Raw genomic sequence first — 13,851 nt, forward strand, 5'->3', positions numbered from 1 at the left:
CTTAACTCCTCTGTGCCTTGACTGACTTCCTCATCTATAAAATAGGAATAATAATTATACTTAACTCATAAGAATTGCAAGAATTAAGTTATACAATACCTATAAACTGTTCAGGAAAATGACATATAATCACAATGCATTGTGAAGAAGAAGAAGGAGAAGGAGGAGGAGGAGGAGGAGGAAGGGGGAAAGAGGAGGAGGAGGAAAAGGAGAAGAAAAGGAAGAGGAGAAGAAGAAGAAGAAGAAGAAGAAGAAGAAGAAGAAGAAGAAGAAGGAGGAGGAGGAGGAAGGGGGAAAGAGGAGGAGGAGGAAAAGGAGAAGAAAAGGAAGAGGAGAAGAAGAAGAAGAAGAAGAAGGAGGAGGAGGAGGAGGAGGAAGGGGGAAAGAGGAGGAGGAGGAAAAGGAGAAGAAAAGGAAGAGGAGAAGAAGAAGAAGAAGAAGAAGAAGAAGAAGAAGAAGAAGAAAAAGAAGCAGCGGAGAGGGAGGAGGGGGAGGGGGAGAAAATGATGATGATGGTTTGTGTTAACGATGTGTGGCTACTCTGGGTTTGAATCCTGATGTTCCCACTTATTAGCTACTGAAGTATGAGAATGTTTCTTACATTCTAGATCTAAGCCTCAGCTTCCTCATCTGTAAATGGGAATAACAACACAGGTAATAGTATCACATAAGATTGTTATGGGTATTAAAAAGAAAACCACAGGCCCAAAACTGAGTCACTTTTGCCAGGCCAAGTCAGCAAAGTTAATCCCTAATTTAATTGCAGTTTCAACCTCCCCCAGAAATGTGGTCTCAACCGGTCAGTTGGGAATTTTCTTTCTTTTTTTAAAGTTTGTTTGTTCCTTCGTTTGTTTGTTTATTTATTTATTTAGAGCAGGGGAGGGGCAGAGAGAGAAGGCGAGAGAGAATATCAGGCAGGATCAACACTATCAGCACAGAGCCTGGCTCATCACAACCTGTGAGATCATGACCTGAGCTGAAAACAAGAGTCAGACTGAGTGACTGAGGCATCCAGGCACCCCAGGAGTTTTTCGATCAGCACCAGTGAGGTGACCTGTCATATGGACCCTCTCCATCCCCCACCCCTTTCTGCAAAAGAAGATAAGGTATTCAGCATTATAAGACCCTTCCGGAAGGTGCCCTTGCCTGGAAAATCCTTTCTTTTCTTTTGCTACTAGCTCATTGCACCATCCCCTTCCTATACAAACCTTCCATTTTGTACCACTCTTCTTCCCTCTTCTTGCTAGATGGGATGTTGTCGGGTTATGACTCACTTAATTAGCCAATTAGATCTTCAAGTTTACTCCATCGAAATTTTTTAAAAAGTTTATTTTATGTGTGTGAGAGAGAGCAAGGGAGAAGCAGAGAGAGAGGGAGAAAGAATCCCAAGCAGACTCCACACTGCCAGCACAGAGCCTGAGATGGGGCTCAGTCCCATGAATCATGAGATCACGGTCTGAGCCAAAATCAAGACTGGGTTGCCCAAGCAACTGAGCCACCCAGGTGTCCCTGAATTTTGTTTTTAACATGGGGAATAACAGGGCGCCTGGGTGGCTCAGTCAGTTAAGTGTCAACTTCAGCTCAGGTCACGATCTCATGGTTTGTGAGTTCCAGCCCCATGTCAGGCTCTGTGCTGACAGCTCGGAGCCTGGAGCCTGCTTCGGGTTCTGTGTCTCCTCTCTCTGCCTCTCCCCCACTTGTGCTCTGTCTCTCTCTGTCGATCAAAAACAAATAAATGTAAAAAAAAATTAACATGAAATAAATAAGATTATTCATGTATTGTTCTTGGCTCACAGCTCAATATTTTTAAAAAAAATTTTAGGGGCACCTGGGTGGCTCAGTCGGTTAAGCGGCCGACTTCGGCTCAGGTCACGATCTCGCGGTCCGTGGGTTCGAGCTCCGCGTCGGGCTCTGTGCTGACAGCTCAGAGCCTGGAGCCTGTTTCAGATTCTGTGTCTCCCTCTCTCTGATCCTCCCCTGTTCATGCTCTGTCTCTCCCTGTCTCAAAAATAAAAAATAAAATGTTAAAAAAAAAAAATTAAAAAAAAATTTAAGTTTATTAATTTATTTTGAGAGAGACAGATACAGTGCGAGTGTGTGGGGGGGGGGCGGGTAGAGAGAGAGGGAGACAGAGAATCTCAAGCAGGCTCCACACTGCCAGTGCAGACCCTGAGCAGGGCTCAAACCCACAAAACCATGAGATCATGACCGGAGCCAAAACCAAGAGTTGGATGCTTAACCGACTGAGCCACCCAGGCACCCCTACAGTAAGCTCAATATTAATTTTAAAAATGTAAACAAATTGGAATAACCTCACAGGTTATTGTGAAGATAAAGTGAGGGCATGTTGAAAACTACTCTCTGAGGCACCAGTTATGTCAACTTATCTCCACTAGATGGCAGTAGACACCGCAATATAGCTTAGCTCAACTACCGCCCTAAGGGAGACCGAATCCAGGACAGTTTTCATGAAATTACTTACCAGGCCTCATCTTGTGTGATTATACTGGGATGTAGCGAGTGCATATAGTATTTGAAATGAGTGAACTACCTGCTTGGGCTTAGGAATCGTTTTGTTTGATGTAGATTGTGGGGAAAAAAAGGTTATTTTTACCCCTACAGAGAGCCTGTTTTAGTTCCACATTCATCTCCCTCAGTCTCCATTTTTCACCTCTGGACATTCCCACATGCACCTATGCTCTGGCTTACCCCCCTTGTTCCTCCAGGTGTGGTCCATGAACCAGCAGCATCCGTTTCAACTGCATTTGTAGAAGTGCAGAACCCTGGGCCTCAACTCACCCCAGATTTACTGAAGAAGCAAACTGAACTCTTGGATTTTTCTAAAGAAGTCATGCTGGCCATTGTATATGCTGGTCTTCCCAAATCAGAAACACCTCCTTCCCCATCTGCTGGGCAAACTGGCCTCTTATTTATTCTTTTTACTTAACCCATTAGTGAGGGAACCACAAGGACAGTAAACCCAGTTCAAAGGAGGATAGAATATACAGTCTCTGGGAAAAAAGAACTTTGTAATAAGACTGCAAAATCAGATGCAATACTGCTTTCTATTGTCAGAGCAATAAAACAATAACCTTTGGAGTCACCTTTTCTACTTGACAAAAGCATTTGCCACTTATCTGCCATGAGTTAGTATCTAACTTTACAGACTCTAGGCCCTGTCAACAGTAAGTAACAAGCCAAATAAGATGACAGCCCATAGAGCCAGATGATCCCCATGCAGGGTTTCTTAGACAATACTCTAGTATGACATTGAAAAGGCACACAGTAATATTTTGCCTTATTTTCAAGTTTTTAATAATTTTTCTTAAAAGTTTAAACTTGATGACAGAGGTAATAAGGTATATATATGTTGGGTTGCCCAACTTAATATAGTAGAATATGTTCATTTCAGAGGATGAAGTGAATATCTACATCACAGAGCTGAATGGAAAGGAAAACAAGATAGGTTTGTTTTGCAGTGTGTATATATATATATATATATATATATATATATATTATATACAATAATAGATTATCAATTATATTAATTAATAAATTATATATTAATAATTATATTATATTAATATTATTAGTATATAACATTAATACACTATAATAATATATTATTATATACATTATATTATATATATATAATATAGGATATTATTCAGTCATCTAAAAGAATGAAATCTTGGGGGGTCTGGGTGGCTCAGTCAGGTAAGAGTCTGACGTCAGTTTGGGTCATGATCTCACGGCTTGTGAGTTCAAGCCCTGCATCAGGCTCTGTGCTGACAGCTCAGAGCCTGAAGCCTGCTTTGGATTCTGTGCCTCCCTCTCTCTCTGCCCCTCCCCTGCTTGTGCCCTCTCTCTCTCTCTCTCTCTCTCAAAATAAATTTTTATTTAAAAAAATTTAAAAGAAAAGAATGAAATCTTGCCATTTGCAACAATGTGGATGGAGCTACAGTGTGTTATGCTAAGTGAAATAAGTCACAGAGAAAGACAAATACCATATGATTTCATATGTGGAATTAAGGAAACAAAACAGATGAACATTTGGGAAGGAAAAAAAAAAGAGAGGGAAGCAAACCATAAGACTCTTGATGATAGAGAACAAACTGAGGGTTGATGGAGGGAGGTGGGTGAGGGATGGTTTACATGGGTGATGGGTATTAAGGAGGGTACTTATTATGATGAGCACTGGGTGTTGTATGTTAAGTGATCAATCACTAAATTCTACTTTTTTTTTTATTCTACTCCTGAAGCCAATATTACACTGTATCTTAACTAACTAGAATTTAAATAAAAAATTGGAAGAAAAAAAAAAGAATTAGGCTTGTCTTTTAAAAAATCTCTTCCTGTGGTGCCTAGGTAGCTCAGTTGATTGGGCATCTGACTTCAGCTCAGGTCATGATCTGACAACTTGAGAGTTTGAGGCCAGCATCAGGCTCTGTGCTGACAGCTCAGAGCCTGGAACCTGCTTGCAATTCTGTGTCTCCCTCTCTCTCTGCCCTTCCCCTGCTTGTGCTCTGTCTCTCCCTCTCTCAAAAAAAAAAAAATAAATAAAAAATAATAAATAATAAATAAAAGAACTCTTCCTGACCTTTCTTGAGTCCCACTACATTAACCATAAAATGGACATAACATCTATTTCATACAGCACTTGATCTCAAATATTATAGTCTTGGAATCCCAGATCAAATTTTAATGCTCTCTTTTTAAAAATATGTATTTATTTTTGAGAGAGAGAGAGATAGAGAGAGTGCAGGGGAGGGTCAGAGAGAGAGGGAGACAAAATCCCAAGCAGGCTCCACACTGTTAGCACAGAGACTGACTTGGGGCTCAGTCTCCTGAATTGTGAGATCATGACCTGAGCTGAAATCAAATCAGGTGTTCAACTGACTGAGCTACCCAGGTGCCCCCCAAATATTAATACTCTTAAAAATGTGAATATCTCAAAGAGTGTTTTTGTTATGTCTATAAATATTTAATCATATTAGAATTTAAAATGGAGATGGGAATGCAAGATGGTGCAGCCACTCTGGAAAACAGTATGGAGGTTCCTCAAAAAACTAAAAATAGAACTACCCTACTACCCAGCAATTGCACTATTAGGTATTTATCCACAGGATACAGGTGTGCCGTTTCGAAGGGACATATGCACCCCCATGTTTATAGCAGCCCTATCAACAATAGCCAAAGTATAGAAAGAGCCCAAATGTCTATTGATGGATGAATGGATAAAGAAAATGTGGTGTATATATATATATATATATATATATATATATATATACACACACACACACAATGGAGAGTATTACTCGGCAATCAAAAAGAATGAAATCTTGCCATTTGCAACTACGTGAATGGAACTGGAGGGTATTATGCTAAATGAAATTAGTCAGAGTAAGGCAAAAATCATATGACTTCACTCATATGAGGACTTTAAGAGACAAAACAGGTGAACATAAGGGAAGGGAAACAAAAATAATATAAAAACAGGGAGGGGGACAAAACAGAAGAGACTCATAAATATGGAGAACACACGGAGGGTTATTGGAGGGGTTGTGGGAGGGGGGATGGGCTAAATGGGTAAGGGGCACTAAGGAATCTACTCCTGAAATCATTGTTGCACTATATGCTAAGTAATTTGGATGTAAATTTAAAAAAACTTTAAAATAAAATTTAAAAAATAAACAAAGATTTGCAAGGAAAAAAAAATAAAGTGCTCAGAAAAAGAATTTAAAATGGAGAAATTTAGAAAATATTCTTATTTAAATAATAATAAATTCACTATTTGTTAACATTTATAACAATTTTTATGAAAAGAAACTATGTTTTCAAAATTCCACAGAGATTTGGCTTTGATTCAGAGGACCCAGTTAAAGTTTCCACAGTGCCTTTGGTGCTTTAGTAATTGTCTTTATATTTTTTAAAGTTTTTATTTTCATTTTTTTTAAGTTTATTTATTTATTTTGAGAAAGAGAGAGAGACAGTGCAAGTGGGGGAGGGACAGGGACAGGGAGGGAGAGAGAGAGAACCCCAAGCAGGCTCCACACTGTCAGCGCAGAGCCCATGCATGACTCGAACCCACAAACCCAGAGATCATGACCTGAGGCAAAATCAAGAGTCAGCTGCTTAACTGACTGAGCCACCCACGTTCCCCAAAACCTTTTATTTTTAAGTAATCTTTATACTCAATGTGGGGCTTGAACTCACAACCTTGAGATCAAGAGTCGCATGCTCTACCAACAGAGCCAGCCAGGCACCCCTCTCTAATTTCCATTTAGGTGAGATTTGATAACATGCTGGTCCAAGATCAGCCTATGAGTGACAATGTATATTTTTGGTATTTATATGGTTTGATTTACTATACTGATTACATTTTTATAAAACATTCTCTGACCCATAGGTCTTGTGTAATCATTGATTGTGACCATTATTTGAACAGTTTGTAGTTGTTTTTTTAATTGGGCCTTTTATTATAGTAACAGTACTAGATATTAGAATTAATCCCTGCTTCTTGAGGGCAGGGATTCTCCACTCCCCAAAGGGCAGGGATTTTTAGTATGCTTTGTTCACTGCTAAATCTGGTTCCTGGGACAGTGCATATATAGCATTTTGTAAATATTTGTGGAATTGATGAATAAAATGACATTTCTAGAATCATATATATCCTTCTGGATAGTATGGTTTCATTCAAAAACAATTATCTTTAAAAAATAGGTGTGCCTGAGTGGCTCAGTTGGTTAAGCATTTGACTCTTGATTTCAGCTCAGGTCGTGATCTCAAGGTTGTGAGATGGGGCTCGGTGCTGGGCATGGAGCCTGCTTGAGATTCTCTCTTGTTCTCTCTCTCTCTCTCTCTCTCTCTCTCCCTCTGCCCTTCCCCCGCATGTGGGTGCATGCATGCACTCTCTCTCTCTCATAAATAAAATTCTAAAAAAATTTAAAAACAATTTTTTTAATGTTTATTTTTGAGAGAGAGAGAGACAGAGTGTGAGCAGGGGAGGAGCAGAGAGAGAGGGAGACACAGACTTCAAAGCAGGCTCCAGGCTCTGAGGTGTCAGCACAGAGCCCAATGTGGGGCTCAAACCCACAAATCGTGAGATAATGACCTGAGCTGAAGTTGGATGCTTAACTGACTGAACTACCCAGGTGCCCTGAAAAAAAATTTTTTTTTTCTGTTAACTTCCAAATTGTGAGCCTGGAGTTTACTCACCTATGTTTCAGAGGGCCCTAAAACTTTTTTTGTGGTAAGAGTCATAAATACCTGAGAATTCTTCCCAAATTAGTATAATTTAAATTTATTGATTACTTAAGATTCTGAGAATCATATGTAATGAGCTAGCAAAAACGTTTTCAGTAAATTGTCAGTTTTGACCACTATTTCTGTTTTCTAGTTTTGAGATCTGGTTTCTTTCCTTTAACTCAGCGTAATGCCCTTGAGATCCACCCAAGTTGTGTTGCAGGAATCAACTGTTGATTCACTTTTACTGTTGAGTAATACTCTATGGTATGAATGTACCACAGTTTAACTGTTTGCTTGATGAAAGATATTTAGGTTGTTTCCAGTTTTTGACTATTACAAATAAAGCTGCTATGAACATTTGTGTTCAGTTTTTTGCATAACATAAGCTTTCATTTCTGTGACAGAAACGCGCAAAGGTACAATTGTTGGGTCATATGGTAATTAGCATGCTTAGTTTTTTAAGAAACTACCTAACTGTATTCCCAGAATAGTTGTACCATTCGACATTCCCACCAACAATGAATGATCCAGTTTCTCCACAACCTTGACAGCATTTGATGTTACTAATATTTTTTATTTAGTCATCATGACTAAAATGATATCTCATTGTGATTTGCATTTCCCTAATGGTAAATGATGTTGAATGTCTTTTCATGCATTAATTTGCCATCTATCTATCCTCTCTAATGTAACGTCTGCTCATAAATTTGTCTATTTTCTAATCAAATTGTTTTTTTTTTTTTTACTCTGGAGTTTTGAGATCTCTTTATTTATTCTAGATACAAGTCTTTTGTTGGGTATATGGTTTGCAAATATTTTCTCCCAGTCTATATTTGTCTTTTCATCCTCATTATAAGGAGTTTTGCAGAGCAAACATTTTTAATCTTGAGGAGGACCAATTTACCAATTTTTCTTTTTATAAATCATGCTCTTAGTGTCAGGTCTAAGAACACTTTGCCTAGGTCCTAAAGATTTTCTCCTGTTTTTCTCAAAAGTTTTTTAAGGGGAGCCTGGGTGGTTCGGTTGGTTAAGTGTCCAACTTCAGCTCAGATCATGATCTCATGGTGTGTGATATCAAGCCCTGCATTGGGCTCTCTGCTGTCAGTGCAGAACTGGTTCCAGATCTTCTTACCACCTCCCACCCCTCGGCCCCTTCCTAACTCACATGTGCTCTCTCTCCCTCTCTCTTTCTTTTTTTTTAAGATTTGTCTTTCTTTTGAGTTTTTTAAAAAAATTATGCATTTTGAGAAGAAGACTGAGTAGGGGAGGGTCAGAGAGAGAAGGAGAGAGAGAGAGAGAGAGAGAGAGAATCCCAAGCAAACTCCACACTGTCAGTGCAGAGCCTGACATGGGGCTTGAATTCATGAACTAGATCATCATGACCTGAGCTGAAATCAAGAGTCATTGAACACTTAACTGACTGAGCCACCTAGGTGCCCCAGGATTCTTTTCTTTTTTGAAGAATAATTGGCATACCATATTGTATTAGTTTCAGGTGTACAACATACTGATTTGATATTTATATACATTTAAAAATGGTCACCACAATAAGACTTGTTACCATCTGTCATCATACAAAGTTGTTATATTATTGACTAAATTCCCTATTCTGTATATTACATCCCTGTGTCTTATTTATTTTATAACTGGAAGATCAAACCTCTTAATCCCCTTCACATATTTTACCCTTCTCCCCACACCCCTCCCCTCTGGCAACCATCAGTTTGTTCTCTGTATTTATGAGTCTGTTTCTGTTTTATTCATTTTGTTTTTTAGATTCCACATATTAGTGAAATCATACATATTTGTTTTTCTCTGTCTAGCTTCATTTAGCATAATACCTTCTAGGTCCACCCATGTTGTTGAAAATGGCAAGATTTCATTCTTTTTATAACTGACGCATATTCTGTTGTGTATATAACTATATACATACACATTACATCTTCTTTATCCATTCATCTACCTATGGACATTTAGGTGGCTTACAAACTTTGGCTATTATAAATAATGCTGATATGAATATAGGGGTGCATATGTCTTTTGAGTTAGTGTTTTTTTTTTTTCTTTAAATAAATACCTAGAAGTGGAATTGCTGGATCATATGGTAGTTCTTTCCTTTTCTTTTCTTTTTTTTTTTTTTTTTTGAGAGAGCATGAGCAGGGGAGAGGGGTAAAGGGAGAGAGAGAATCTTAAGCAGGTTCCGCACTTAGCATGGAGCCTGATGCAGGGCTTGATCCCACAAGCCTGGGATCCTGACCTGATCTGAAATCAAGATTTGGACGTTCAACCAACTGAGCCACCTAGGTTCCCCGGTAGTTCTATTTTAGGGGGAATCTCCACACTGCTTTCCACAGAAGGTGCACCAATTCACATCCCAGCAACAAAGCACAAGAGTTCTCTTTTTTCCCCATTTTTGCCAACACTTGTTATTTCTTGTCTTTTTGATAATAGCCATTCTGATTACTGTGAGATGATAGCTCATTGTGGTTTTGATTTGCATTTCCTTGATGACTAGTGATGTTGAACATCTTTTTATGTGCCTTTTGGCCATTTATATGTCTTCTTTGGAAAAATGTGTATTCAGGTCCTCTGCTAATTTTTAAATCAGACTGTTTTTTTTTTATATTGAGTTGTATGAATTTTTTATATTGTGGATTTTAAACCTTTATTGGGTATATCATTTATGGATGTCTTCTTCCATTTAGTAAGTTACTTTTTCATTTTATTGATGGTTTCCTTTGCTGTGCAAAAGCTTTTTAGTTTTATATAGTCCAATTTGCTTATTTTTGCTTTCATTGTCCTAACCTAAGGTGTCAGATTCAAAAAAATATTGCTAAGACTGAGGTAATGTTTTCTTCCATAAGCTTTATGATTGCAGGTCTTACATTTAAGTCTTTACTCCATTTTGAGTTTATGTAAGAAAGGAGTCCAGTTTCGTTCTTTTGCATGTTGCTGTCCAGTTTCCCCAACACCATTTATTGAAGAGACTGTTTTTTTTTTCCATTGTATATTTTTGCCTCCTTTATTGTAGATTGACCATGTGAGTGTGAGTTTATATCTGGGCTCTCTGTTCTGATCTATTGATCTGTTTGTTTTTGTACCAGTACCATACTGTTTTGATTACTAACGCTTTGTATTATATTTTGAAATTTGGGATTATGATACTCCCAGCTTTATTCTTTCTCAAGATTGCTTTGGCTTTGCAGGCTTTTGTGGTTCCATATAAATTTTAGGATTATCACCCTAGTTCTGTCAAAAATGTCATTACTATTTTGATAGGGATTTCATTAAATATGTACATTGCCTTGGGTGGTATGGACATTTTAACAATATGAACTTCCAATCAATGAGTACAGAATATCTTTCCATTTCTTTGTGACAGCTTCAATTTCTTTCATCAATGCTTTATAGTTTTCAGAGTACAGGTCTTTTACCTCCTTGGTTAAATTTATTCCGATGTGTTTAATGCTTTTTACAGTCTTTTTGATGTTATTCAAAATCTTAGAGTTTCACATTTTACATCTAAATCCATATTTTACTGGAACACAGCCATGCTCTTTCTTTGAATTATGGTCTACGTCTGCTTTTGCACTATGATGGCATTGCTGACTAGTTGTGACAGACTGTATGATGCACAAAGTCTAAAGTATTTAGAAATGAAATTCTAAATTTCCAACTAACTGAAATTCCAACTGAAATTCCAACTAACAACTCTACACATTGTTCCTGAGTCTGCTCAGATTTCAGTTTGTATTCCTGAAGCATCAGAGACAAAGATGTTTATAATCAAGTGTTTGTTATTTGGTAACAAATCTAATAAAGTGGAGAAAATTGTGTGTGTGTGTGTGTGTGTGTGTGTGTATAATATACATAACATATACACTCTTGATGAAAGTCTTTGGCAAAACAACCCATCTTCATTTTAGGGACTTTATTCAGAGAGCTTAAATTATGTGACTCAGAAATGTATTAACAACTCATTCCAAATTTACCCTCTTGAGTCAGAACTCAGCCATGCATGGTGCCAGATAAAGTTTAAAACTGCAAATTGTCTTCTCATCCCAGGACTTGTTTGCTAAATCAAGCAGTGGGGTATGTGACTATGCCAGTCATTAGATTATTGTATGTCAGCTCTAAAACCACCCTTCCAGGCTCTGGGGTGCTAGAATTCCTTTCTGCTTTGACAGCTAGCTTCCTGAAATTTCCAATATGATCCCTGCCCAACCCCCCCCCCCCCACCCCACCCCAACGCAACATCCCTCTGTGGGCTGTAGCAGCTGCTTCTAGTCTTGGCCTCATCACAGGTCTCAGACCCACCAGCACTAGCCACACAACATCCCTGCTCAGAGGTCTGGGTCTCAGCTTTCCAGGGCCTCTCCTCCAAATTTCAATATAATTTTGAACTCTTCTCTCTTTTCCCGCAGACTTAGGGGTAATACATTGTGAAGTTACCATCTCTGAGTGTTACCTCACTATTCCCTTGCTGCTTTTTTGTTTTCCAATAGTGGTCTGGTCAATCCCTTATGTTAAATTCTTTCTGGGAGAATTCCTAGTGAGGCTCGTTTTTTCTAGACTGGACCCTGACTGATACATGGAATATTTCACAGGATCAACATTTGACACACAGGCATATGAGGCAGAAAAGAAATGGATCTGCAAGGGGCGCCTGGGTGGCTCAGTTGGTTAAGTGTCAGACTTTGGCTCAGGTCATGATCTCGCAGTTTGTGGGTGCGAGCCCCGCATCCAGCTCTGTGCTGACAGCTCAGAGCCTGGGGCCTGCTTCAGATTCTGTGTCTCCCTCTCTCTCTGCCCCTCCCCTGCTCATGCTCTGTCTCAAAAATAAATAAAAAATTTAAAAAAATTAAAAAAAGAAAAAGAAATGTATCTGCCAATTTACTAATTCGTTGTGTCTCTTCGGCAAAATTATTTCTCTTCTTTACACTTCTCATTAAGATTTGCTGAATAGTTACCAAAATTTCTGTTCAGAATTAGTAAATGTCTCAAACGGTGCTTATCTAGGGAGAAAAAAAAAATCAGTAAATCAATACTACTCTCCAATACTATGTTGAGCTTTTGTTGGAGGACATTCAAAATAACCTTTTGTTAAATTTCTTAAAGTTAAATTTTTTAATACAAAATGACACATGCATATAATTTGAATATAAATAAAAATAAATAAACACTCATTAAATATATTTTATCACGTACATGTACTGGTTTCCTGGTGCTGCCATAACAAAGCACCACAGACTGAGTGGCTTAAATAATAGAAATGTGTTTTCTCAGTTTGGGAAGCTGGAGGCCCAAGGCCAAGATGTTGGTAGGTTCGGTTTCTTCTAAGGCCCTCTCCTTGGACTGCAGATGGCCATCTTCTGGTTCCTCACCAGGTTATCCCTACATTTTGTTTGGGTCCTAATGTCATCTTCTTATAAGGACACCAGTCATGTCGGATTAAGGTCCACCTGAACAAACCTCTCTCGAGTTCGAATTCTTGTTTCCTGGATCCTATGTCTTCCTTTTTGGTTTACTTCCTTGTTGTGATGTCAGTTTCACATTTCAAGGATTCACCTATTCAGCAAACATTTACTGAGCTTGTGTCAGGCACAGTGCTTGGTACTAGGGATATGGAAGTAAGAGAAATAGACAATGTTACTGCCTACTGGCTGTAAGGGCTCTGTGACGACACGATGACCAATGTGACCTGAAAAAAGAGCAGACACCCAATTGCCTAGGAACAGAACAGCTGCCCTTTTACAAATGTCATCATGGAGAAAATAGAAAGGGACTAAAATTTATTGAGTTCTACCATGTCTCAACACATTTATGTACATTACCTCATTTAATACTCAAGATTCTATTATTACAGTACCCATTTTACGAGGGGAAGGCAAAAGTGGAAGCTCTGAGGTTCAGAGCTAGTTCAGTAACTTATAGAGCCAAGTATTCAACTACAAAACTCTTTATAGCCATGCTATGTAATGCTGCAAAAAATGAATGCATACAAAACCAGGAATTAAGGTTTAACTCCTTCTTAACCAAAATAGCCATTTTGCTTATGCATGTTAGTGATTTATTTTATTCTGACCATCATTTTAGGTAAGGTCCTGACTCCCTAGGAATCCCTCATTTATTTGTTCAATATTTGTCAACCTGCTAATATATGTGAGGTATTCTTCTAGGTTCTGGAGATGAATCAGTAAGCCAAAAAAGAATCACTCCCCATTTGGAGCTTACACAAGTGGCTGGTGTCACAAAGTTTAAAAAAAAGAAAAATCCTATGAGAGAGGGGAAAAAAGCAGGGTAAGGAGAACCGGAAGAGGGGAGTACTAATTTTTTATTTATGGTCAGGGAAGTCATTTCTGATATGGGGTCATTTGAGCAGAGACAAAAGGAATGGAAGGAGGAAGCTGTGTAGATATCTATGCAGAGGGAAATAGCAAGTGTCAAGGCCCTTGGATGGGAGCAAGCAGGCCAGTGTGGCTGGGGAAGAGTGAGTCAGGGAAGAGCAGTAAGAGACCAGCAGAGGTCTTAGAGGCCATAGTAAGGACTTTGGATTTTACTCCTAGCAAGGTGGGGACATTGGAGAGTTTTGACATGAACCTT

Source organism: Panthera pardus, unplaced genomic scaffold (genome assembly GCF_024362965.1).
Source record: "Panthera pardus isolate Hobbes unplaced genomic scaffold, ASM2436296v1 HiC_scaffold_13, whole genome shotgun sequence".
Taxonomy (NCBI): domain Eukaryota; kingdom Metazoa; phylum Chordata; class Mammalia; order Carnivora; family Felidae; genus Panthera; species Panthera pardus.